The sequence below is a fragment of the Mustela erminea genome, chromosome 2 (genome assembly GCF_009829155.1).
Source record: "Mustela erminea isolate mMusErm1 chromosome 2, mMusErm1.Pri, whole genome shotgun sequence".
NCBI classification, from domain to species: domain Eukaryota; kingdom Metazoa; phylum Chordata; class Mammalia; order Carnivora; family Mustelidae; genus Mustela; species Mustela erminea.
In genome coordinates this window covers 129,311,813-129,337,690 of record NC_045615.1, presented here as the reverse complement: position 1 = coordinate 129,337,690, position 25,878 = coordinate 129,311,813, and the positions used below count along the sequence as shown (strand labels likewise).

The following is a 25,878-nucleotide window of genomic DNA, read 5'->3' as shown; positions in this document are numbered from 1 at the left end:
ATCTAAGACATCTAAAACTACAAAGAAGGGCTGAATTTTCTTTTGTTCTGTGCTGGCTGCCCCCATGTGGTCTCAATGCTAGGAAAGAAGGAGAACCCATGGGAAGCTGAGAGCTAGGAATTGCCTTCTTGGTGGGAGGAGGGTCCCAAGCACTTCATGCATCACTAGCAGCTCTTCTAAATGCATGCCACCCACCTCTTACAGATGGGGAGACTGAGGCTAGGAGGGCTGAAGTGACTTGGCCACAGTCGCAGTTCTGCGAGTGGTAGAGCTGGGATTTGGCCCAGAGTGTGTGTAACACCAAAGTTGGCCTGTTGCATCCTAGGAATGGTGTTGACATGGGGAACGTCCCTGTACGTGATTCTAAAAGCCTAACACTTCCGTCCATCCCTGCCTTAAAGACACTGAAACAGTTTTTATTGACAAGGGCCTATAACAAATACACCTGCAAAATGCTTTATCTCCCTATATTCAGTTTGGCAAGTTTGAATCTTCATATATTGTGTTTTCTTACAATAGGTAGGCCACCGCTTTTGTTCAAAAAAATAAATTCCAGGCCTGAAACGCAGCTAAAATTCTTTTTGGGGGCTGGGGTGGAAAGAGGATATTGGTTTTTCCCCCCCCCCCCCTTTTTTTGGTGTGTGTGTATTTTTTTTTTTTTTTTGTAAGGGTGGAATACAGGATCTAAATACAGGATGTGTCTTTCTGAACTAGCTGGAGCTCAGTAGCCCTTCCTAGCAGTAAGTGACCGTTGTGTTGCCAAGTCCGGGCATATTATCTTGAAGATCAAAGCCATGCTCAGGCCAGCTGAAATTATCAATAATTAACATCATGAGTATCTCTTGGGTCCAAGTTCCTCTGCGAGCAGCCCCGAATTCCTCTCTGCTCTCTGATCTGTCGATGCCACCTTTGCAAAGGCCAGTTCCAAACAGATAACACCCAGAAGTCACTCAGTGGTTTTCTTCTGGACTGCAGTCAAGTCCAAGTAGAAGGTAAAGGTTCAGACACTTCCCTGTTCTTTCCCTTTAAGAAAAAAAAAATCACTAAGCCCCACCCAACCCCACCCTTTGCTTCTAATGTTCTGGAGTCAGTGGTGCAGGAGATAGAGCCAAGATAAAGAGAATTAAAAACAAAAAGGCCTTTTTTTTTTTTTCTTTCCTCTTTTTTTCTTTTCTTTTCTTCTTTTTTTTTTTTTCTTTTTTAGAAACTTCAGTTCCCAGCTCTTCTACTGGCCTCAGCCTGCCCCACCCCACTCCACCCCACCCAGGGGGCTCTCCCTGGCCCTGGGCCAATTCAGTGCTGGTGGAGGTCTATCTGGGGTCAGCCCTGGCCACGCTCAGAAGGGAATTAACCCTTTCAGAAAAAGATGTGTGCTAACCTCCCTACCGCAGGTGCTAATCTTGTACCCTTCTTTTAGGCGTTTGGCTTCAGAATGGTTGTCATTCTTCGGCCTGGGGCTCAGAGGGTACAAACAGCCCAGAAGCAGCCACAGGAAGTTCTGAAGTGAGTGTCTGGCAGGTAGGGCCACTGGCCAGAGGGGCAGGAGAGGGAAAGACAGGGAGAGAGATTAGGTGAAACATTAGCTTCGGCCTTTTGGACTCGGTCCAGTGTCTTACAATTATTTCTTTATGTGCTTTCCGTCCTGGGCTTATTTGGCATGGGACAGGCATCCATTAGAAGATTTCACAATGATTTGCCATGTTACAGTTCTAAACAGATGTGAACTCGTCACCAGAGGAAATTTATGTTTTACCATCTTTCCCCCCCCACCTCTCCCGGCGGGGGGGTGCTGCAGGGAAAAGCACTCCAAGCGAATTAATCAAAATGACTAGGTAATGCTCTAAAAATAATAAGCGTTGTTGTAGTCTGGATCCCTTTCAAGTTTGAGCTCATTTTGTGAGCTTCAAGATCCATACATCAAATCACATGTATGTATTTTTTATTCCAGTGAAATGGGCTTTCGCATTGGGACAGATAAGTTATGAAGACACATAAACGCAATTATTCTCTTAACACTAGGCTGCATTTCAACTAAGTTCATTCAGCAACTTGGTCAAAGAAGGGGAAAGCAGAGGTGCCTTAATGATTCCCTAGCTTGCCCAGCTACGGCTTTGGGCTCTGAAATCAAGGCTGGATGGAAATTAAGGAATGGAGTTCGAATTAGAACAAGAAAGGAAAATATATATTTTGTCTCTCTGGGCTCCTCTCACATACCAAAGGAAGATATATTGTTGCTAGACAAGGCAGAAGGACTGGAAGTCTTTGAAAAACTGCTTCAAAAGTTGGTGGATAATGATGAAAAAACAAAAAAAGCTAGCAATGAGGATCGTATTTTTAAAATACTTTCCCAGAGATCAGCTCTTTGAAAAGAAACTTGGAGCTGGGTCCTGGGTTCTCAAGGCCTTCTTCCAAGGTTAGAATGAGATTAGATAAACCTCAGGGTGAGGTAGCAAAGGGAAATCCCAGAAAAAAGGAAAGTGTTGATGGTCAGGGTGGATTCTTTTCTTATTTTAACTGATACAGTTCTCTGATTTTGGTTGTTCTCTTCCCCCAGTATATGTCACTAATATCCAAGAGCGAGGTATTCTTTAGAGATCTGGAACCAAACCCTCCTCGGTCTTTGATGATAGTTTATCCACATCAGGCCAGTGTAATTGTGGGGAAAACAGGAGCATGGACTGCCCTGGGTTTACTGCCTAGGTACCCCCTTTGTCTCCAAATCTGAGCCCTGCTGTCATTAGCCTCAATTACAAGGATATTTCCAACCTATGAAATCTCATCCAGCCTCAGAACGCTTCTTAGCTAATTCCCATGTCTTCATTCTCTCGGAAGGGTTGATCGCACTGGTTCCTAATCCCAACCCGCTTTCGCCAGCCTCCATTAATCACGGCTGGCAGGAGAGACTAGAGGGTCATGGGTAATTGAATTCCAGCCAACCTTCAAACCCAATTTAAGTCAACCCTTTGCCCTCTTTCCTAACCAAATCTGCGGCTATGGCTAGTAAATAAATACTGTTTTTAAATCAGAAGAAGCCATTTTGAAATGCCTACTACAAGGTAGCTGTGTGAGAGATGCCTACATTATTTCATTTCATTCATTCCTATCGGAATCCAGACACAAGGAAGGAGCAGATAGTGGAGAGGAGCGGAAAGGTCACCTTGGGGTCAGTCCAGTGTGTGTGTGTGTGGGGGGGGGACGTGTGCTCTGCAGACACCCTGACTTCCTATCTCAGAAAGAAGATAAATCTTGGGCACTGACGGGAAGTCTGAAGCCCCTTGCGCAGAGAAACATGGAATGAGAAGCACTTCCTTTCTCTCAAAGAGAAGCCACGTAGGACCCTCAGAGCTTCAGTCCAAAGACTTTCATTCAAGTCCTTTCTGTGCCATATTTGACCCACAGTATCAGGTATGCTGTTTAACTCTCTGGGCCTCTGGGTTCTTATCTGAGATGAGGAGCAGGATGTGTGCACGCTGTGGGGAGGGAGGGAGGGGGAAAAAAAAAATCGAGTGAGGACACTAACCCGGCAAGGCTATCTGGAGGATTTGGGGATTAAGTGATAGGTCTTGCAGGGACACACCCTATGAACAGTAAGGCTCCTCCCACTTAGGACGCTGCTGTTAATTAACCTCACGCCCTCTCCATGAAAACCATCCGCCGTCATGGGACCTGTAAAACACAGGGCTTCAGATCAAAGGCTTAGGCAGACGGTACACGCTCTTATTTTAAATAGTGGAAGTTTAGGTAGACTTTATCACGACATTTGCTTCATTTCTTTTCTCTGGTAAATCTCTGGGTCACCATTACGTCTGCTAAGCATTGGTAGGATCTGGATTTTGTTGCCCGAATGTTCTCCCAGCATTTCAAAGTCTCCAAGCCCACCAGGCTCTGCTGCACCTGTCATCATAATGGAACAGTTAAAAACCAGCTCGCCAGGGACTCGGAGTGTTTTCCTGTCACCAACCTTTGAATCCACAACACAGCTAGCACGACATGCGACAGACAATATTCTTGGTGGCAATCCTTTTTTTAGGAACGAGGAGTCAAGAGTGTGCCGAGGTTTTTTGAGGGAAAAAGGAAACAAACAAACAAACAATGTGCTTGAAAAATTCACTTTCTCTCTTTTACGACCAAAATGATAGGAGGTCCCAAAGATTTCACAAGCACCAGGAGACTCTGAATAGTCAGGAGAGGCCGGGGTTTAAGTGGCAATGTTAATGGAATTATGCGCTGATGCTGGATAACTGTCTGCCGTGGAGAGATAATTACCCGGGCAAAGAGGAGGTATCGGTAAAGATAAATAAACACTGAAGGAGAGACCTCAATGTTTATTTTCCATGCTGCAACATAATCTCCTCCACCATCAATTTCATCAGCATCACTGCTAACCCCGGGCTGAGCAATTTCACTTGAAAGAAAGAAATTAAATAACCTGAACGTACATGCAACAGTAAACAAAGTTGCAGGAGATGTGGGTTGGAAAGCTTCTGCCCCTGGAGTCAGTGGCGACCAGATTCTCTTTAACCTCATCCTTCTCCCTGGGGGTGTGATCAAAAGGATGGCGAGATCTGTCTGGTGCTTACCGTGGGCCTTAACTCTGGGTTAAGCATTTTATACATGAGGTTTAATTTCATCTGCACACGCAATGCATGAGTGAAGTGCTGGTAGAGGAAACGGAGGTGTCGGAGAAGTTAAGTAACTTGTCCAAGGTCTCACCCCTACTGAGTAGTGGAGAGGGTTTTGAGCCTGGCAGACCAGCTTCAGCCGTTCCCAGAAAATGCCCAGAACGTGCATTCTCCCCCAACTCCCAACTCGAATCTGGACTTCTTGATTTTCCAGATGAGTTCAGGTGGTTTTATGACCTCTCCAGCAGCCCCTGGTATCTTTATTGCAAAGGCTGCCAAATCTCCCGTCCTCCGGCCAGTTCAGCATTTGTTTTGAGAAGGTGCTTGCTCTTGCTCGCATTCAACCCTAGGAGGTCAAGCTTGAGCTTTGTAACTACAAATCCCCAAAGGCCTCCGTGTAGGCCAAGTTCCCTGCCTTCTTCCTCCAATCTGGAAGCAACCATTGCCCCTCCCTCTGGGTTCTTTCCCTTGAATCTCATTATTATGGAAATAAGATACAGAAGACCTGAAAGGGTATTTCAGTGCACATCGGCCTTGCCTCCACCAAATTCCACAACTGTTCATATGTTGCCATCTTTGATTCACTCATCAACCTTTCTCGCTACTTTTCTTTCTAAACCATCAGAAAGTTCAGTTTCATGACCCTTCAGCCCTGGACGCTTCATTCAGCGTGCAGCTCTTAAAAACATGGAGCATTCCTGAATGACCACATCACCGTGGTCAGACCTGAGAAAATGAACCATAATCTCTTACGGTCATCTAGGATCTAGTCCAGTGATCCATTTCTTAACATCTTAAAATAGATTTTTTTTTTTTAATCAAGTTTCATGCACTGAATTGGTAGTGGTAAGTCTTTAGGCACTTGTAATCTACAACAGATCTCCTCCCCAATTTTTCTCCCCCTCTACTACATTTAGTTTCTGAAGAATCTAATTTCTGCATATTTGCCAATGCTTCCTAGTCTTAGTGGTCTTCATAGGTCTCTACCTTCGGTTCTTAGCCGGCTGTTAGTAAGATGGGAACTCTAGGATTTCCGCATGGGAGGGCTTGAGATCGGTTATAGGTGGGGGTTGGGGGTGGTGGTGAGAGGACTTTTTGGGAACAGAAACACTTAGAAAAGAACCAACTTAAATTATTGATTTATACTGGAGCGCTCGGGTGACGAGTGGGGCACTGAGGTGGTTGAGCAGCGGACTCTCGATTTTGGCTCAGGTCATGATCTCAGGGTACTGGGATCAAGCCCCATGTTGGGCTCCATGCTTAGTGGGGAGTGTGCTTGAGGTTCTCTCTCTCTCCCTCAACCCCCCCCCCACCGACTCACACATGCTCTCTCTCTCTCTCCCTCTCTCTAAGAAATAAATAAACCTTTTTAAAAAAAACTGTTCATTTATTTGACATGGCAGCTCCCCTCACATGGAGGCAGTCCATACTACAGGTGAGGGGACAAATGATAATGGTGATCGGCACCAACTCTGAGCACACTGTCTAACGTCACACCTCGGTTTTGCTCCCTACAAGCGGCTTGACTTTGAAAACGTTACTTCACCTCCCCATCACCCAGTTTTATTATTTATAGAGTGATGGTGGTAATAATAAGAGAATCCAATTCACAGAGTTGTGCAGCAAGGGATCGATAAGCACGAAGCAGTAAGAATCCAGCCCAGAATAGAACATGATCCAGAAATGGTAGCTACTGTCCTCCTTGGTATTCTTCCCCACCTTCCCTCAACATCCTTCTCCAGGCACTTCCTGGAACTGGAACATCCACGCCATTCTGGCTGCCTGAGAATTTCGCCCCTGGCCTTCTACTCTATGTGCAATTTATTCCGATTGACCTGGGCAGCTTCTGGTTTGCCTTCAACCTCATCCTCTTTCCTCCGTCTCTCTAATCTCCTACTGGGTTTATTTTCCCTGGTCACATTATTTTGAAAATATCCTTTTGATCCCTTTTTTCTTCTGCTATCTTGTGTGTCTGGAATAACTTCCTTTTTGCTCTAAGGCATAGCCCATCTTTTGAATGAAGATGCAATTCCATCTGTTGTTTCTATTCCAGGGACACTTTTTTGCTTCAGTGAACGTCAGAGCTTCTTGGGTCTCAGTCATTCATTCATTCTTCCGTTCAGCCAGTCATTCAAAGCACTGGGCCCTGGCTAGACATGGAGGATACAGCAGTCAACTAGACAGGGTCCTGGCATGGAAAAGCAACCAGCCAATTACTCAATGGGAGTCTCATCTACAGTTAAAGATGGGATGAACTAAATAGTTCTAGAACATCCCTGTACCCTGACCACGTACGAGAATTCTGGGAGAATGATTGAAAGAATGCTAATAGATCCCTCTTTCCAATGGATCCTGACATTCCTACCAAGAGAATATAGTTAGAATAGCTCTAGTTGCTTCCTGCTTTTCTTCAAGTCCTTGAAACATTTCTAGAATCATTTAAAGCTGTGGCCGTGCCTGCCTATTTCTGCAAAAGTGCCTGTATTCTGTTAGAATAACTGTCATGGCACACATTCCTCACCTGGAGAAGGGGGAGAGTAGTAACACCCACCTTGTGCGACTGGGGGTAAACATTGTATGAGGTAATATTAGTAAAATAGTTATAATGCAGCATGAATTTGTGTGTTCAGTGAGTAAATAGAAACACTGTTGAGAAGTCCTGGAGTCAAAAGAGAGAACGACTCAGAGCAGGTAACCCTTGAAGCAGGTAAGTTAAGGAAAGGTAGAAAGGACTAGGCCTGACTCAAGCAGCAGGTAAGGCAGGGAACTGTGGAAGAAATTGTGGAGGGTCCCCAGGGTGGCTCAGTCGGTTAGGCATCCAACTCTTGGTTTCAGCTCAGGCCACGATTTCAGGGTCGTGGGACTGAGCCCTGCATGGGACTCTGCACTAGGCATGGAGCCTACTGAAGATTCTCCCTCCCTGTTCTTCTGCTCTTCCTCCACCCCCAACCCCCCACCCCGACCCGTAGCATGCTGGATCTGGGCTGATAATGTCCGCAGTTACCGTCTTTGTTCTTTTATCTTTATGCCCTAATCCTTCTGTGTATTGTCTGGTCCTTTGAAGGCTACCATGCCCTCTTCATTAATGGAGAGAACTTCTCAGGACCTAATTCAGCAACTGGTACCTGGTAGGCACTCAGCAACTATACATTCCTGGACTCTTTTACTCTACCCTTCTCTTTTGATGGAATCCTAACCCTTCTCTCCCATACTTTCTGCCTCCCTGTTCACTTTTAAAGTGCATGTAAGAAGAATCTAGAAGAAGACAATAAAAGCAAGAGCTAAAATCCATTTAATACAGCATAATTTCATTTTCTATTTATTGAAAACTACATAATGTGTACTTTTTTGTAAATTATTATAATGCTACAGATGACAACAATAATCTAATAAGAGTTTGTGGGATAAGTAATTATATTCCACAGTCTTCTACTCAATGAACATTCAAACTCTTACAAAGCAATCTCTACCACCAACACTCAGCACAGAATTAGTTTTGGGTGATGAAGTTTGGCTCTGTTGTACAGCAACTGATATTGACACATTACTATAGTAAAATATTTCTTTTTCAGGTAGTATTTTTGAAGTATGAGTCAGTTGAGTGAGTTTGGGCAGATACTGGGTGACAGCTGGATACCCATGCATGTGGCATATTCTTTAAGGGATGGATGCAGACCTAGCCTGTAAAGACCATGTTCTCAATGTCTGGCAGCAAGGTCTTGGTCTCTGGACCAATCAACAAGACCCAACCCATGGAGACATCAACAGTTAGAAACAAGCAGCATCACTTAAGAAACAAAATATAAACCAAAAAGCCGCAGCATAATTCTTTTTAAATTGCATATATTATGTGAGAACATTCTAGAAATATTAGAAAATACAGACAGGAAATTAATAAAGAAAAAAGTATGCATGAGTTCACTGCCCAGATCTGATCACTGTTAATATATTGATGTATATCTAGTTTTATTTTCAATGTACATTTCAATGTATGAATATACACAAATATATCCACACACAAATGGGAACATATTACAAATTCTCTTGTATATTCTTTTGAAATTTTGCTTACACAGTCCTTTGAACAAAAATTATATACCCATGAAAAAATTTTAAATGGCTACATGGTATTCCATTAACTAACCTACTACCTATTTTATCAGTTAGGTTGTTTTCAGTTTTTCACTACTACAAATAATGCTGTAATAAACATCCTTATACATACATCTTTGAACATTTGTCTGATTAGAGATAACTTTATAAAAAAGAAATTTCTAGATTAAGCAGCATGTATATATTTAGAGCTTAGATACATGTTCAACCATAGCCTCAAAAAGTTTCAATCAATTTATAGTCAACAAGCAGTCAGATTGGATTTTTTTTTTATTTATTTAGTTTATTTTTAAGTAATCTCTATGCCCAATGTGGGGCTCAAATTCACAACTCTGAGACCAAGAGTCACATGCTCTACCAACTGAGCCAGCCAGGTGCCCCCTCGATTGGACTTTTGAACAAAGTTTTCAGGCCAAGCTCAAGTCTAAGAAGAAGTTTGAGAATCACTTGCTGCTAAAAATCACAAGATGGCTTGATATATATGCAAAGTTGAAAATACTCCTGTCCACACAATGATCTTTGATGCTGTGACCTAGGTCAATTCTACCATAAAGGAAAAGAGTATCCTTGTATATGTGGACATAATATATATTGATGAAAAAAGCCAAAACTCGGTGGTTTTCAAACTCAAGAGACAAACACAGGATGAGTCTACCCAGCCAGAAAAGTAAGTTATCAAAGGTAAGCATATTTATTTTTTTTTCTTGTGGGAGTGTATTGATTTTTTATTGTTGTCTAACAAATTACCAAAAACTTAGTGAATTCCACCACCACCTACTTGCTATCTCAAGGTCTATGTAAGTCATGAATCTGGGCACAGCTTAACTGGGTTTTCTTAAAACGCTGAGATCAAGATGTCGGCCGAGGCTGGTTTCCTATTTGGAGGCTCAACTAAGGAAAGGTGCTCCCATGCTCACACCACTTGTTGGCATATTTTCTTGTAGCTGTCAGACTCACAGGAACTTGATTCTTCAAAGCTATCAAGAAGGGCAAGACTCTGGAGTATATCCGCTAGCAAGACAGGTCTTTCATAATGTGATGTAATTGTGGGAATGATACTCCTCTAACTTTGCCGTAGAACGTACTGCCATGATTAGAGTGGCATCCTACCACTTTTGTCATATTCTATTGGTGAGAGGCAAGTCGCAGATCCTTACCACCTCCCTGAAGACCTTGAAGTTCCTCCTTCCAGGGAAGATTACATAAGGGCCTGAACAGCAAGAGCCAGGATCGTGTGGACCACCTTAGAGTCTGTTCGTGATGGTGAACAACTTTGAAATCTCTCTCCTTGCACTGCTTTCCACTTGAATAATCAAGGGAACCAGGGACTTGGGAAAATGTAAAATATGACACTCATTCACCTAAAAATATTCCTCTCATTTCAGCTGGAGGTGAGTAACGCGGCATGGTGCAAACAATGGTTGGCTTGAGATAAATGTGGCATCTTCAGAGGTGTACTCTGGAACATGTGTTTTACGTTTTCCTGGGAATTCGGTTCTACTTCCCTATGACTAAGTTATTTTCCTTCAATTTTGTCTTGTGGAATGAAGTGGCTTATTCCCAAACCCATGTCATGATGACCACAGTTGAGACATTTTCCATGTGAAATTCTGCTAGCTATTCTTAAGTCTCTAATTACGATGTCTCCCCCAAGACCTAGCCATGAGTCTCACGACACTTAAAAAAATGTTTTAAATACAAAAGGAGGCAGGCTGTTCAACACATTCTTTGAAATAGTAATATGAATTATGTGATTAAACATGAACGTGAAAGTAATTCCTTATATATGTCCATATTTTTATCTTCCTTTTTAAATTCCAAAGAGAGTTTAGGTTCTACATTTCATACCTTCTTTTTACTCAAATGAATTATTGCCTTACTTGAAAAGCAGCCATAATACAACATTTTCTGGGGACAACATTGAGCATTTAATGTATCTTCTTCTCACTACTCAAATTTAACATTAGTGAGTGCATCAAAACCTGGGACGGGAGAGAAGGAAGGGAAGAAGATTCTTCTTGAAGTCCTTCATTCTTGGGCCCTTGTCTTCCTGAGACTGGTTTCCTTGCTAGATCTACCTGTAGGTAGGCCTGATGGTCCATGGGTAAGAACCATAAATGACTGGAGAGGAGTGGGAGCTTCGGGCACTCAATGCATACTGGACAGATTTTCATGAGGCTTCATTAATCAAACTATTCCTTCAAAGGGATCAAAGTGAAATACTGTGTGCTCAGTGAGGATGGTGATAATGTGCGAAGCCAGTTCAATATGTAGAGCTCCAAGCCTGTCCCCCTCCTCGCTCCTTAGCTTCTTGCCCCGCCCCATCCTCCAAGGAAGGGAAAAACGTTGCAGTCTGATCTGCCAAAGAAAGCTGATTTAAGAAAGTAGAACTGCATTCCCAGGGGACTGGGGGCGGAAGAATGGCTCCATGGCTCCGCCGGAACTGTGTTTGGGAAACTGATCTCTTCAGTGATTGGCAAGATGGGAAAGGAGCTAAGGAGGGACGCAGAGTCCCCTTGGATAAAGGCGCTTGGGGGTCTAGGAATTGGGTGGGGGGAAGCTAGAGAATAGGGCAGGGCAGGAGGTTTTAGTAACAGTTGCTCTAGACCTTATATAGGACCCCCTTGAATATTAGAAGGAATTGTTCATGAACACTAGTGTTGCTGTTTAGGCTGGGCTACGTATGACATCCTTCTGATCCCTGCCCACCCCCACCCCCGGGCCGAAGCATGTGTTATGATGCGTAAGCGGCTATTACTGTGATCCATCCATCCTAGCCTATATTTCCTGGGGCTGCCGTAGCAAAGTAGCACAACTGGGTGGCTTGAAACAGCAGAAGTGTCTTCTCTGAGTTTCAGGGGAAAGTCCAAGAGCAAAATGTCAGCAGGGCCACATTCGCCCTGAAACCCAGAAGAGAATACTTCCTTGCCTGTTTCTAGCTTCTGGTGGGTGCCAGAAATCCTTGGCATTCCTTGGCTTCCAGAAACGTCATTCCACTCTCCACTTCCGTCATCACATGTGTTCTTTGTGTGTTTGGTGTTCTGTGTGCCATCTCCTCTTATTATAAAAACACCAGTCATATTAGTTTAGGGAGTACTAACCCAGTATGACGTCATGTTACCTAATTACATCTGTAAAGACCGTGTTGCCCAATCACCACCCATTCTGAGGTTCTGGGTGAATGTGAGTTTCGGAGGGCCACTATTCAACTCAGGACAAAACAGAATACAGAGAAATACACACCCATACAATTGAAACTATTAGCCAATTAAATTTGGTCTTTGTGCTCTATTAGGTTAGACTTAGAAATAAAGCCAATGAAATTCTGCTTGGGAAAGGAATCGATCTGGAAACTCAACTTCTCTAGTCCTTTCTTAGGCAGGAGACCTCACTTCAAACAACATGCTGTACCTTCCTGCTGACCGTGATCTCAAATCACCCCCTTCCTATGCATCCTGCGCACACACACACACACACACACACACACACACGTGCTTGCACACACCCCAGGGTACAGTGACATCAGAACGCTACCCCAGTAGATGACTTCTCATTTCCTTAGCTGAGGAGGTCTTACAAGGACATTCTCTCACGGCTGGAAGATGTCTTGGGCCAAAGTTTACCCAAGCAGGGGTTGTGTGGTTCAGCACAGGGAGAGTCCGATCTCAGATACTCACTCCAGGCTCAGATGTGCAGAGAGAACATAACTTCTTCACTTTCTATGACTGACCCCATTGTCCTTAAGTGTCCCCTGATCCTCACACCACTGACTAATGAGGGGTGTGGGTAGAACCAAATTTTAGTCCAATCTGCTAGACTTGGGCCATTCCAGGAAGCAATCTCTTTTGAGTGAGTCAGTTTTTCCAATTTACATCACTCTTAATGTTTTTCTTCAAGATGGTATCTGGGCATGTGGGAAGCTCAAGACTTTGGGCCTCTGATGGAGAGGGAGGCCCCTGGAGTTGGGCGACTTCATAGGTACAAGCTAGCTGGGGTCTGCAGGAGTGTTTGGTCTGTGAGTCCAGACTGTTTGGAAGAAGTTCCCTGCTGACATGTGCAGCTGGGGCCCTTGTAGTCTTGTTCTCCTGGCTTGGTCAGGGCTCCAGGTCCTCGCTGCTGACTCAGCCCCACCCCAGCCCTCCCTGGCACCTCCTCTCAGCTCCAGTTTGGTGGAGGGACCCACCCATGTCCCAGCAGGGTCACCATCCCCTCTGGAGGCAGGGCACAGGTACTGGAGACCCCTCAGGAAGACACAGCCTTCTGTCTCCACTTGTCCCATTCTGAGCAATTCCTCCTGTCTTTAATTATTCTTAGTGGGGCTACCTGGGTGGTTCAGTCAGTTAAGCATCTGCCTTTGGCTCAGGTCATGATCCCAGGGTCCTAGGATGGAGCCCCGCATTGGCCTCCCTGCCCAGCAGGGAGTCTGCTTCTCCCTCTGCCTCCCCCCTCCACTTGTGCTCATGCAGTCTCTTGTTCTCTCTCAAATAAATAAATACAATATTTAAAAAATTAACTATTCTTAATTATATCATCTGCTCAGGACCAGGGCAGGAGCCTGGGGATGACATGGAGGAGGTACAGTCATCCCCTCGTCCACGGTTTTGCTTTTTGAGGTTTTGGTTACCCCCCCTTCCACCATGGTCTGGGAGCAGATGCTCCTCCTTCTGAGGGGGCACTGTCAGGAGGTCAACAGTAGCCTAATGCTGCACCCTTAACCACCCCCCTCATCTCTCAGGTAGGCATTTTATCCCACATCGCCACAGGAAGGAGGGTGAGTACAGTACAAGGAGGTATTTAGGGAAAGAAGCCCCATTCACATGACTCTAATTGCAACATATTGTTATAATTGTTCTATTTTATTTTTAAGTACTGCTGTCAGTCTCTTACTGGGCCTAATTTATAAATCAAACTGGATCATAGGTAAGTATGGTTAGAAAAAAACATACGGTGTATTTAGGGCGCAGTAATCTCAACAGTTTCTGGCATCTGCTGGGAGTCTTGGGAAGTACTGTATAACTTTAAATAAAATTAAGAAACAGTATAAATATGAAATTAATTAGTTTGTCTTATAATCCTACATATTTTATACATTAGTCTGCGAAGGAGTCCATGGGCTTACCCAGAGTACTAAAGGGGTTTGGGACACAGAAAATTTAAGGTATGGCGTTGGACTGTCCAGTATGGTGGTCACCTGCCGCGTGTGGCTGTGGAAGTTAATTTTAAGTTAGTTAAAATTAAATGAAACCAAATACTCAGATCCTTAGTAGCACTGCCTCTGCCCTGGCTAGCTCAAGTCTCTGAACCACAGGGAAGGACAGACAATGGTGATGGAGGAAAGGCTTAAATAGAAACAGGAAAACAAAAAGAATCAACGCAATCCCAATGTTCCTGTTTGAAAATATTGTCCACGATATTGGAGGTGGGGTGATGGCAAGTGTGGCAGAGCGGAGACAAACTCAGAGTGAAGCAGACAGCTCTACACCAGGGCTATCCAACAGAACTTTCTGCCGTGATGGCCATATTCTATACTGTCCGCTATGGTAGTCACTATTGGCATGTGGCTACTGAGTATCTGAAATGTGGTTAATGCTACTAAGGTTCTTAGTATTTAATTTAATTTAATTTTAACTAACTTAAAATTAACTTCCGTAGCCACACATGGCGGGTGACTACCATATTGGACAATCCAGCACCACACCTTAAACTTTCTGTGTCCCGAACCCCTTTAGGACTCTGGGGAAGCCCATGGACTCCTTCGCAGACTAATGTATAAAATATCTAGGATTATGAGAAAAAACAATTAATTTCATATTTATACTGTTTCGATTTTATTTAAAAATATAAAATAATGTCATTATTTAAAAATTTGGTGATATAATCTCTATGTATTTCTTTATTAATGCATTAATACCCATCTAGCAGTGAGTATAATCATAATTTCAAAGTATTTATGAGCATAAATATTATTTGAGATATCTAATACAATGTAATGTGATACTATGATTTTTATGTGTGATAAGGTCACCCGTGCTGCTAATACATACTCTGACTTCGGTTCCCTTGGGATTTAGTGGAAATAACCATGTAAACTTCTTCCCACCCAAGTTCACCAATTCCCTAAATTCTCTTCAGAGATCTGTCAGGGAGACATGGACCCAAGCCAAAAATCCCTGCTGGATACTTCCATAAACGAGACAAGTTGATAAATAAGGTTAATGCAGTCAAAAAATATTTCTGGAATGCCTAGTATATGCCAGGCACTGTTCTAGACACTCAGGTTGCAGCTGGGAATGAGACAAAGTTGGAGTTTTCAAAAGGTTTCAATTTCAGTGGAGGAGACAGGCAATGAAGTGATAACCAAAAAATATAGCAGAAGATCTGACAAGGTGACTTGGAGGGATGGTGGTTATTTTAGATTATTAGCAAAGTCTCTCGAGAAAGTGACATTTGAGCTGAGGCTTGAAGGAAAGGATGCAGCCAGGCAAAATCTGGAGACAGCGTCTTCTGAGTTTCGGAATAATAAATATAAAGGTCCCAGAGCCTAAAAGGGTTGGTATGACAGGAAGAGTACAATCAGCAAGAGAGAGCACCATGGAAATGAGATCAGAGAGGTGGGGGGTGGAGAGTCCAAGTCAGGGCTGGAATTGGTGAGCTATTGTCATATATGGCAGGGAATTTAGATTTTATTCCAAGTCCACTTAGCATAAAAGGTGGGTTAGATGACACTCGGTAAAGAATAGATTAATGGGGAAATGGAAGCAGAAGCTTTAATGAGATGGAAGAGTGGTAGGGAGGAGGGTTTGAGGCAGGACCAAGACTTCTGTTTTACTTTTATGAATGCCTTTTAGGGATTGAAGTACGTAAGTATGGATACATGTACCAGAAGCTCAGTAAAGAAGTCAAGATTTGTGCTATCAATGTTGGATTCATGAGAATGAGAAACCATGAGAAAGATGGCACATAAGCCACGGGATTGAGGTCAACCAACAACAGGGTTTGTACAGAAAAGAAAGGGCCTAGGGAAATTGAGTCCTTAGGATTCGTGGGGTTTTAAAAAATTATTATTATGTATTGTGCACCCTTTTTTGGCCTCTACTTTCAGGTTAGTTTATACTTCCCAAGGCAATAAAGTCCCTCCGACCAAGACAGCTCAGCTGCTGATCTGGCAATTTGGCTAGAGGTTAGAATGATGACCTCACCAAGGCTTCCAATAAAATATAATTACAAGTCCCCTGTTTTAAGGACCCCTGAGTGCCTGTTTCTCTAACCTCACAAGGGCGCTTGCCATTCACTTTTGGAGTGGAGCAGCTGGGATCTCCTTCCTACATCGGAAGAAGTCCAGCTTTCTGGGTCCTCTCTTCCCCTATTGATTTCCCAGTGCCAACTGGTGATGCCAATCAGATACGCCCATAGAGAGGCCAGGGGCAGAGGCCAAACCCAATCCATTCTGGAGAAGGTTATTGTAGCCACATTCACACCAGAGTTAGGAAGCACGGAGGTCCTAAACGGTGGTGACCAGTGCCCTGGTGGTGTCCGTGGTGCAAACGGGAGTGTCCTCGCACAGCAGGGAGCAGGAGCGTTTCCACTGGAGCTGTCTATGGAGTCATGGAACATTCTTTCTTAGAACACATTCTCCATGCCTGGCTTGCTGGCTCTTCCTGGAGACTCTGGGAGCTACCTCATACTCTTTAATACATTCCTTTTTTGCTAAGCCAGTGTTGATGTTTGGGTTTCCTCGGAAACCGAAAGATTTATGTGCAGGAGGTTTTTGGGTGGAGTGGCTTCAGAGTCAACATCTGTGAAGGGTGAGGGCTGCAGGACAGAGCCGTGGAAGGACAGGACGGGCGCTGCTGTCACGGTAGAACCCTCATCTGATCCTGAGAGAGCTCTCGAGCTGGGGAGTCCTTCAGGGTTTGTCCTGAATTGAGACAAAAGGGCAGGAATTTTTTTTTAACCCCTCCTCTCCCATTGCCAGGTCCTTAGACACAGGCTGCCCCAGGGAGGGGAATGTCCTTTGGCAAGGTGACTCTGAGATGGACAGCCATTCCCGGCTAGCGATCCCGAAGAAACAATTCAGTGTCCCCTACTCCCAGTCTCCACAACCAACGTTAACAATTCACAAATCTTTTCTTGCCCTGAAGTCTCATAATCATCTGCTGATTTTCTCCACAGTTCGAATGAGAAAATGAGGCTCAGAAATATCAAAGGCAGAAGAGAGATGGAGACTGTTTTCCTGCAACGGGACAGTGCATAAGCAAACAGTAGCAAAAGTAGACAGAGGTGACCAATCTCCACGGCCCCTGGCAGGTCACCAGGGGCAGAGACAAAGGTGGCGGGAGGGGCGCCTGGGTGGCTCAGTGGGTTAAGCCGCTGCCTTCGGCTCAGGTCATGATCCCAGGGTCCTGGGATCGAGCCCCGCATCGGGCTCTCTGCTCAGCAGGGAGCCTGCTTCCTCCTCTCTCTCTGCCTGCCTCTCTGCCTGCTTGTGATCTCTGTCTGTCAAATAAATAAATAAAATCTTTAAAAAAAAATAAAAAATAAAAATAAATAAAAAATTAAAAAAGGTGGCGGGAGCCCCAGCCGTTTCCTGACTTCCACCTTGTAGCCACAGTGGTTGGTCTTGAGACCAAAAGGTCCCCTTATTTCTACTCCTCCGTCCCTTCCAAAAATTTTGTACACACTTAATTTCCAATTAAGTATGCAGCCAGTCTCTTTCTGCTTGAAGTGCTTCCACTGGTTTTCTTCTTTCTTTGCAGAACCTCATACAGCACCCCGAGAGGGAGGCCAGGCTCACCGACTCTGCCCTCCACACCCATACATATGACGCAACTGAAGAAAAATGTTCTCTACCTGGAGAGAAACACAGAGAGCAGCATAGAATGAACCACATTCCTAAGTGGGAGATGACTGCTCTCACCAGGGAAACCAGGGATACCAGGGGCCCATTGGAAGTTGCTTCTTGAAGCAGATGGGCTTTGAGCCTTCTCTTGCTGTGTGGATTGTAATATTTAACCTTTACCACCAGGATGCCAGGTGCCAGGCTGGAACTCTCCAACACCAAGGGGAAGGGAGTCCTGCAATCCCTCATGGTGGGCAGGACACTTCCTGGGGCACCGTGTCGACAAACGCTTTTCTAATAGCACAGATGTGCGGCCGCTCATGACCATTGGCCATTAGCCAAGTGGCAGCTCTAATCGAAGGCCCCAAAGGCCGAGGGAATGACAACAACAAAAAAAGAGCGCTTTATGGGCTCCAAGATTCCCATGCCCCCACACAGAACAGAGAGGAGCAGCAGACTCTTTAGGATCGTTAAGAGTCATGCAGATTTGTCAAGTCTTCGACCCTACAAATGCAAGCGTGGAAGAGATATTCAAGGACAGCCCGCCCATAAGTGCAGAGCCTGGAGCACAGAAGATGCTATGAAACCGTAATGTAAGGGGGGGGATAAAGATAACGTGCAGGTACCTTCAATTTTTAACAAGAATCACTAAAATATCCAGTTTCCATTTCATAAGGCTATTTCCATGTTTTGGGCAACAGCTGGTCCCACTTTACTGCTGTGGGTACAGTGAGTTCTAGTAAATGCTGTGTAATAGATGTATTCATACACTCCGTCCTTTTAACAATCTTCTTAATTAGGGTGCTGTCCTTTTAAGCAAAGCATTTATATGGTGCCTTTATTGCGTTCGAATATAGTGTTAGCTTCAATAGACAATATAACTTTATGAGTTTTCTTTTTTTTTAATTGCTTTACAATGAAGGGGATTTATTTTATCATCAGCAAGGAGTTATTCCTGTGGGTATTTAAGAGTCATTGCTATGGAGGCTTATAAATCTCTCTTGGGAAGGAAAGATCCTAAAAAATGTAGGAGATGGTGGTGGGTTGACCACTTACTCACATCTGGGAACCTTGAAGTTTTTATCTATAAAATGGGAGCCATATCTCTCTTGCCTACATTATGAAATGATTGTGAACACCAAATAAAATATTATATATGGAAGGGTTTTATAACGCACCCAGAGTTAGGAGCGTTTTTAAGCACTACTACCCATCCGTTGGAAGCCCTTGACCTCACACCACATGGGGAGATGGAGCTAGTGCTTGATGTAGAGGCATTAAGGGACACTTAGATTCTCTGGATACATGGGCCCTGGAGAGCAGGGAGAGCTTGGATTGTTTGGAAAAGATGATGGAGGATAAGCAGAGCTTAGAGCCCAAGAGCACCCGCAGACGATCTGACACGTCAGTCTGTGCTTCCTCTCCTGTATGCCATGTTGTTTTCCAGCCCCCACACAGCCAGCTTCCCCCCAGATAGTCTTCCTCGCATCCGAGTTCAAACAAACATCTCTTCATTTAAGCAAATGAATGTTCTGGAAAAATCCTCTCCGTACCCTAGAGCACAAGGATTCCATTTACTGGGATCAGACGTCCTAATCCGCCTTTCAACGTAGATAAAATGGAACTGGACTGACATTAGGTTTCCACTATTTCTGCGCAAATAGATACATCTTCCACAGGGTAGTTTTCAAACATGAAAGACACAAGATTATGAAGTAGGCTCTACCGTCTTTTGAATCCTTCTACGTTGCCGGTACTCCAGCGTCCACCTGCATCATTTTCTTGACCATTATGCAGCACAGAACCACAGGAATGTTAGCCACCTTTCAAATCGCAGAGTGAAACCCATTGTGTTGTCCAGGATACATTCAATGAGAAAATTTAATTCTTCCAAACCCGGCTGTTTCATCGACATCTTTTGAACATGTCAAGGTTTCCATGTATCCTCAAGCATATAGACGTGGAGGCAGGGGCAAGAGAGGAAAAAGATCACTGGGCGTGGTGTCAGAAAAGATAAGTTTGAATCAGATCCTAGCATTTAATAGCTGGGCAAGTTTGAGCAAGTTACTCTATCCCTCTGGGCCTCAGTTTGCCAAGTTTATAAAATCAACTCCACAGGGCAAGGATCAAATGAGATAATGTGGATGAAAGAGCTTTGAGAAAAATTGTATGTTGGCTGGTTATATGTTATGATCATGGACAAATATTCTCATTTATGGGTATCTCATTGACACTGGAAAATCTCAAGCATATTCTCACCTCAGACTCTGATTTGTACATCTCTCAGCTGCACGTCAAGGTTGGGAGCAATTCTTTCCTTCTTGGCTTCCCTCTCCTCCTCTCTAGTTTTAATATTTTATTTAATTGTGGCCATGCCCTTCTTGGCTGACATCTCAACTCACAATCAAAGCACAAGAGTCTCATTGCCAATTTCAAGTCCATCTAACTACTATCCAGAGATACAGGATTTTATACCTTCTGAATGATCCTGAGAATCTAAGTCACAGGAGGAGGAAAGGGAAATGTGGAACATTCTTAGAGCTCTGAATGAAAGGAAGGTGTCAGGGCTATAGCAAAATGTAAAGGCCAGATGATTTTCCATGTCCCAGTCTTACTGATTCTGGGGGTCTATTTGCCTATGTAAGTCTAAAATTGAATACCAAGCTATTTTGTTTAATCTGGTAGAGAGTGAGGGAAATGTTCATCTTTGGATAAATCTGGAAAGGTAAGTAGGAAACTATGTGAAAACATATTTGCCATCAGTTGAAACCTACCAATGGCTAAGTATCCATTGGGGTTTATAGGGAACCAATAATTCACACCAATTTTTCTTGCCCTTATTCTGAACCAACTAAGAAATAAAACAAGAGGTTAGGGCAGGTAGAGAACCAAAACATCACCTTTATTACTGACAATGTGAACATTAAGAATGTGGCTAAAAACTATACACAAGTGAACTTCCTAATACTTTCTAATATTTAAGAGCATGCCTTATATCTACAAACAAATGGGCTTCCTCCCCTGCAGGCTCGCTGCTAGTCTGAGAGCAGTGGTGACTTAGGCTCTCGGCAAGTGGGCTCCCTCCCAAGAGAAAGAGAAAAGGAAGGAGTTGGGGAATGAATTTCCAGTACCTCCTTTCAAACTCAGCCTGACGAATAACAAGGAATGGGGAGCAGAGAAAACCCAAGAATGTTATGCCAGTGGCACTTCCCCCTGTATGGACAGAAATCTCAACTTTTGAAAAGAAGCATTCCTCTATAAAGGAGCCACCACTCTTTCAGCCTGAAAGTAAATTTCTCTAAGAGTTAACTCTGAAATCCACAGTATCACGTAATTGTGCTTCTTAAAGATGATGACGCGGCTGAAACATCCATATTTTAAGAATACTTATATGTTGCAAAATATTTGGCTGCCACATGTCTCATCTGCCTTCTTACAGTGCATTCTCCTCTAGGCTATCTACCCTGCTAATTATAAAATCATCCATCAACCCAAGTCTAGTAAGGCAATAGTTGAAGAGCAGTTGGAAATGGAGGGATTGAACAATGGCTGGTTTCCAGATCACAGAGTCAACGCTATGCAACATTTTGCAAGATGGCATATATATATATTTTTTTTCTTTTTTTTTCCCCTCCCTCTGCCTGGATTACTTCTTAGTATTCCTGATTCTGCTGGCAGGAGTCCTGTCAAATTCAGGAAAACCATATGAAACCCATCCCGGGTGTTGCCAAAATAAATCGTTCATCGTATCAGATGTAGCACCAAAAAGTGTTCCATCATAGTCAATTTTCTGTTTTGTAACTGTTCCCCTTGGCTTCATTCAGGACCTGCCAAGAGGAAAGGAAGTCCATATCACACAGGCCACATCTTGCTATCTGCCGAAGAGAGGACAGTAGGGAGTGCTCATGGGGTCAGAGTAAGGGTACCCCAAATACCAATGAGAGATGTTGATTACAGCTGATTTCAAATATCCCTCTGGAAATGTAAGGAGTTTGCGATCTTCTGCTATATCCGTTAAGAGATATACTTGAGAGTATGAGAATCTCAGGAAAGTTCAATTTTCACAGAATGGGGATAATCAATAGGCTTTGTGCATGCATGTTTCAAACATGACTTCCTAACATGCAAATTTGTATAAAGTAATTATAATTGCTTCCCCCATCTGATTTAGTTTAATAGAACCAGGCCATCTAGACCCTTGTTATCTGGGCTGCTGTTCATTTCTCAGTTACAGGAGAAAAAAGGAAATGATAACCAGGGGAGTGAGATCCAGATTTTTTTTTTTTTTTAAACAGAGCAAAAATAGAATAGTTCAGCAACAACCAGAATCTGTCCTAGGGTAGATCACACTGACACATGTAGCCTAATCATGGTAGATCCTTAGAAAACAGAGTGAATTCCCTGGAACTCAATCTGCTCCCACTCCACATTTATAGGATTCCACAGGTGTTAGCATTAATGTGCTAGAGGTCTATGCAGTTCTCGAACACTAATTATGGCACAGAACCTTTATACAATGCTCCTGGAGCAACACGGAGTTAAGGGTGCAGACTCCCCACACAGTCAAAAATGCATGTATAATTTTGACTCCCCCAAAACTTAATTAGTAATAGCCTGTTGAGTGGAAGCCTTACCGATAACATAAACAGTCGATTAACACGTATTTAGTATGTTATATGTATTCTAGCCCATGTTTTTACAATGAAGACCTTTTTTCTTTAAGATTTTATTTGTTTATGTGACAGAGAGAGAGAGAGATCGCACAGCAAGGGGAGCGGCAGGCAGAGGGAGAGGGAGAAGCAGACTCCCGACTGAGCAGGAAGCCCGACGCCAGGGCTGGATCACAAGACCCTGGAATTTTAACCTGAACTGAAAGCAGAGGCTTAACCAACTGAGCCACCCAGATGCCCCTACAATACAGTAAGATCTAAGCTTATTGGAAGACCCCAAATTTGGAGATCGGACACCTGGAGATGGTTAACTGTTGCATGAGTAGAAATGTATTTAGGAAAATGCACCCCAGCAAAGCAGTGTGGTCCCTACTTTGCCAAACTTCCGACACGATCCTTCCAAATCTGACATTTCAGTCCACCAGCTGGGGTTCTAACACCTGCTTTCCAGTGTACGTGTGGGTTGGGGGACGTTGACATGTTTTGTAGAGAAGTTAAAATAGGAAAGCCACCTAAGAGGTGGGCTACTTCTTATTATCACTATGTGACCAATAGCTCTCAACCATCTGAGAGATACAATTTCTTTCCTCAAAAAAATATTTTACTGGTCTAAATTCTAGACCAGCATGGCTGCCACCATTAGGTTTAATCGTAGATAGGAAGCCTCGATTAGCACGTTTTGTTATTTATCCTTTAATAAACACTATACATAGAAATGAATTTGTAGAACTCACAGAGATGCAGTTACCTACACTGTGCCTTTTGAAATTAAGTTCCAGGGACACCCGGGAGGCTCAGTCAGTTGGGCGTCTACCTTTGGTTCAGGTCATGATGTCAGGATCCCAGGATCGAGCCCTGCATCAGGCTCTCTGCTCAGTGGGGACTCTCTTCTTCCTCTCCTGGCCCTCCCCACTGTCCCTCTCCTCTGCTCATGGGCTCTCTTTCTCTCTTCCTTTCTATCTCAAATTGATTAAATCTTTTTAAAAAGTAAGTTTCTAGTGGTTCTGAGTTCCTGTAACTCACTTCAGATATAGGTATTTCTTCAGTCTTTATGATACAAAGTTTATTAAAAGAAAAACTGCACGGTTTGTGTTTCTCAACCGGCTGTTATTGTTATTCGTTTCATTTCTTGATTTTCCCTAAAGATAATTTTATCATATGGGGGGAAGGAGTGCTACAAGATCACGCATTCCAGGTATCAAAGACGTGAGGTGCGCCACCGCATTCTAGGCAAACATTCACAGAGTTGTTTCTACCCTGACAAAGTACAAAAAGTGATCGAAGGGAAATAATTTATTTGTGGGTGAATAAATGTGAAGGAAAAAAAATCCCACTTCTATTATTTGAAGATATGATATAGTTTTTAAAAAACGCCTATGATAAAAGAGCAAAATGCAAACAAAACCTCAGAATTGTGGGAAATCTAAGTTAGAGTCAAGAGGCAGACTAGGGTAAAGTGGAGGAGAACATATACACATGCTGTAAGGTTTTCTTTTTTTTATTTAAGGATTTTTATTTGTCAGAAAGACGGGGGTCGGGGGTGGCAGGCAGTGGGAGAACAGTCTTCCCACTGACCATGTGGGGCTCAATCCCACGGGCTGGGGATCGCAACCTGAGCCAAAGGCAAACACTTAACCAACTGAGTCTCCCAGGCACCCTGCTGTAAAGTCTCCTAAGATAGCTAACATTAAGCCTTTCCTTTGGTGCAGAGCTTCCCAGCGGCCAAAGCTAATGGGCAAGAGGAAGCAAATGCGGTACACCAGCCTATGACCAACATAATGCAAAGCGACAGAGGCAGAAGAAGCACTGGTGGGAAGCACTCAGGAAGCCAGTATGTTCCTTGAGGTCCTAGGAGTCATCATTTGTGATCATCGCTAAGGATAATTATATGTTAATTAATGAATAATTATGATACCATGGGATAAATGTTGCTGGTGGTTCATACAGAATGAGGAGTGAGTTAACTTGATGGTGAGAGTGAGAAGAAACAGAGAAGGACATACAAAAGAAGGGAATCGCATATCGGACTCCGCAGCAGTGGAGAGGAATAAAAGGCCATGTGAGTTTGAAAAGCACAGGCACTCCAGCGTGACTGGGAGGAAGCACATGATTGAGGGGGCCACCCAGCTTTTGAATGGCAACAGCCTAGGCAAACTGTGGCCCTCAGGCCAAATCCGGCCCCTGGAATGTTTTTGCAAATAAAGTTTTATTGGAACATGGCCATGGGCATTCTTTTACACATTGTTACAGACTGCTTTCTCATTCGCTACTACTACTACAAGGTTGAGTAGTGGAGAGAGACCACACGCCACCTTAAATATTTACCATCTGGTCCTTTACAGAAAAAGTCTGGCAACCTCTGATGTAGAACCTACAAAGGAGTTTGAATTTTATCTTGTAGTTTAAAAGGAAATGGTAAAAGGTTTTTAAAAGTTAAGAGAACTTCAGGATCCTCGTGACAAGTTTACCTCACAAATACTCAGCTCAGTTCCTTAAAGGGAAAGATGATTTGATGTGCCACTGAACCTGTACACCTCAGGGAAGACAATTCAGGTCAGAGTACGTCCAAGAGTCTCAAGTGTTACCTGTGTACCGATCTGCTTTGGGTAATGAAATCCTGAACCCTTGACTTCCCAAGCAGGACAGACTTTGGATGTTCCAAGATTCTAATCAAGAACAAGTGGTCCAGCAGATTCAATAGAGACAGGCTCCAGGCCAGTGTGAATGGATGGGTCAGGAGTAAGGAGAGTACCCGAGACACATGATTTGCCTAAAGGAGTCATTTTGTGTGACACCCCCACATTCCTGAGGCATATGGCAGAGTGGTTAGAAGTCCCGGCTCTAGAGTCAGCTTCCGGGTCAATCAAAGCCTGGCTACGGCCACCTATCAGCCATGAATCCTTGGAGGCAAGGCTCAGTCTCCTCGCCTGTCAGATGGAGATACAAAAGGACCAACCCTACAATAAAGTTGTGGTGAAGGTTAATGAATTACACAGTTCCCATCACAGAGTAAGCAATCAACTAATGTTCATCATTCCCATTACTAGAACCATTGAGATGGATTTACTCCTGACTTTAAACTTGACACTATATATATATGTTTATAATCTATTACATTATTTTACGTCATATCTTACCATCTCACCAAGACCCAGTTCCCAGCATCTGTTAGTTATTATATGAGTTTCTTATGGCTGCCACAAACTGGATGGCTTAAAATAGAAATTTATTATCTTGCCATTCAAGAGGCTTGAAGTGTAAACTCAGGGTGTTGGCTAAGGCTTACTTCCTCTGAAGGCTCCTGGGGAGGATCCTTCCTGATTCTTCCAGAGTCCAGTGTTTCCCAGGAATCGGTGATCTCCCTTGGCTCGTAGCTGCATCTCGCCAGTCTCTGCCTTCATGATCCCGTGGCCTTCTTCCCTGTGCGTGCATCCCTGTTTTCCCATGACCTTCTTCTGAGAACACCAGCCCCTGGATTTAGGGCCCACTCTAATCCACTATGACCTCATTTTAACTTAATAAAGGACATATGCAAAGCTCCTGTTCCCAGATAGGGTCACATTCTGAGGTTCTGGGTGGACAGGAATTTTAGGAGATATGGTCTAACCCAGCAGAGCTATTTAAAGTCACAGTG

The 25,878-nt window shown here is 43.7% G+C and overlaps 1 long non-coding RNA gene across 1 annotated transcript; it reads left to right on the top strand.

Annotated features, from left to right (window-relative positions):
- The first annotated feature begins 9,591 nt into the window (after positions 1–9,591).
- Positions 9,592–24,459, top strand: LOC116584983. Its single transcript, XR_004283413.1, has 3 exons — positions 9,592–10,126; positions 17,492–18,196; positions 23,954–24,459. It is a non-coding gene; the product is annotated as an uncharacterized LOC116584983 (long non-coding RNA).
- The last annotated feature ends 1,419 nt before the right edge of the window (positions 24,460–25,878 follow it).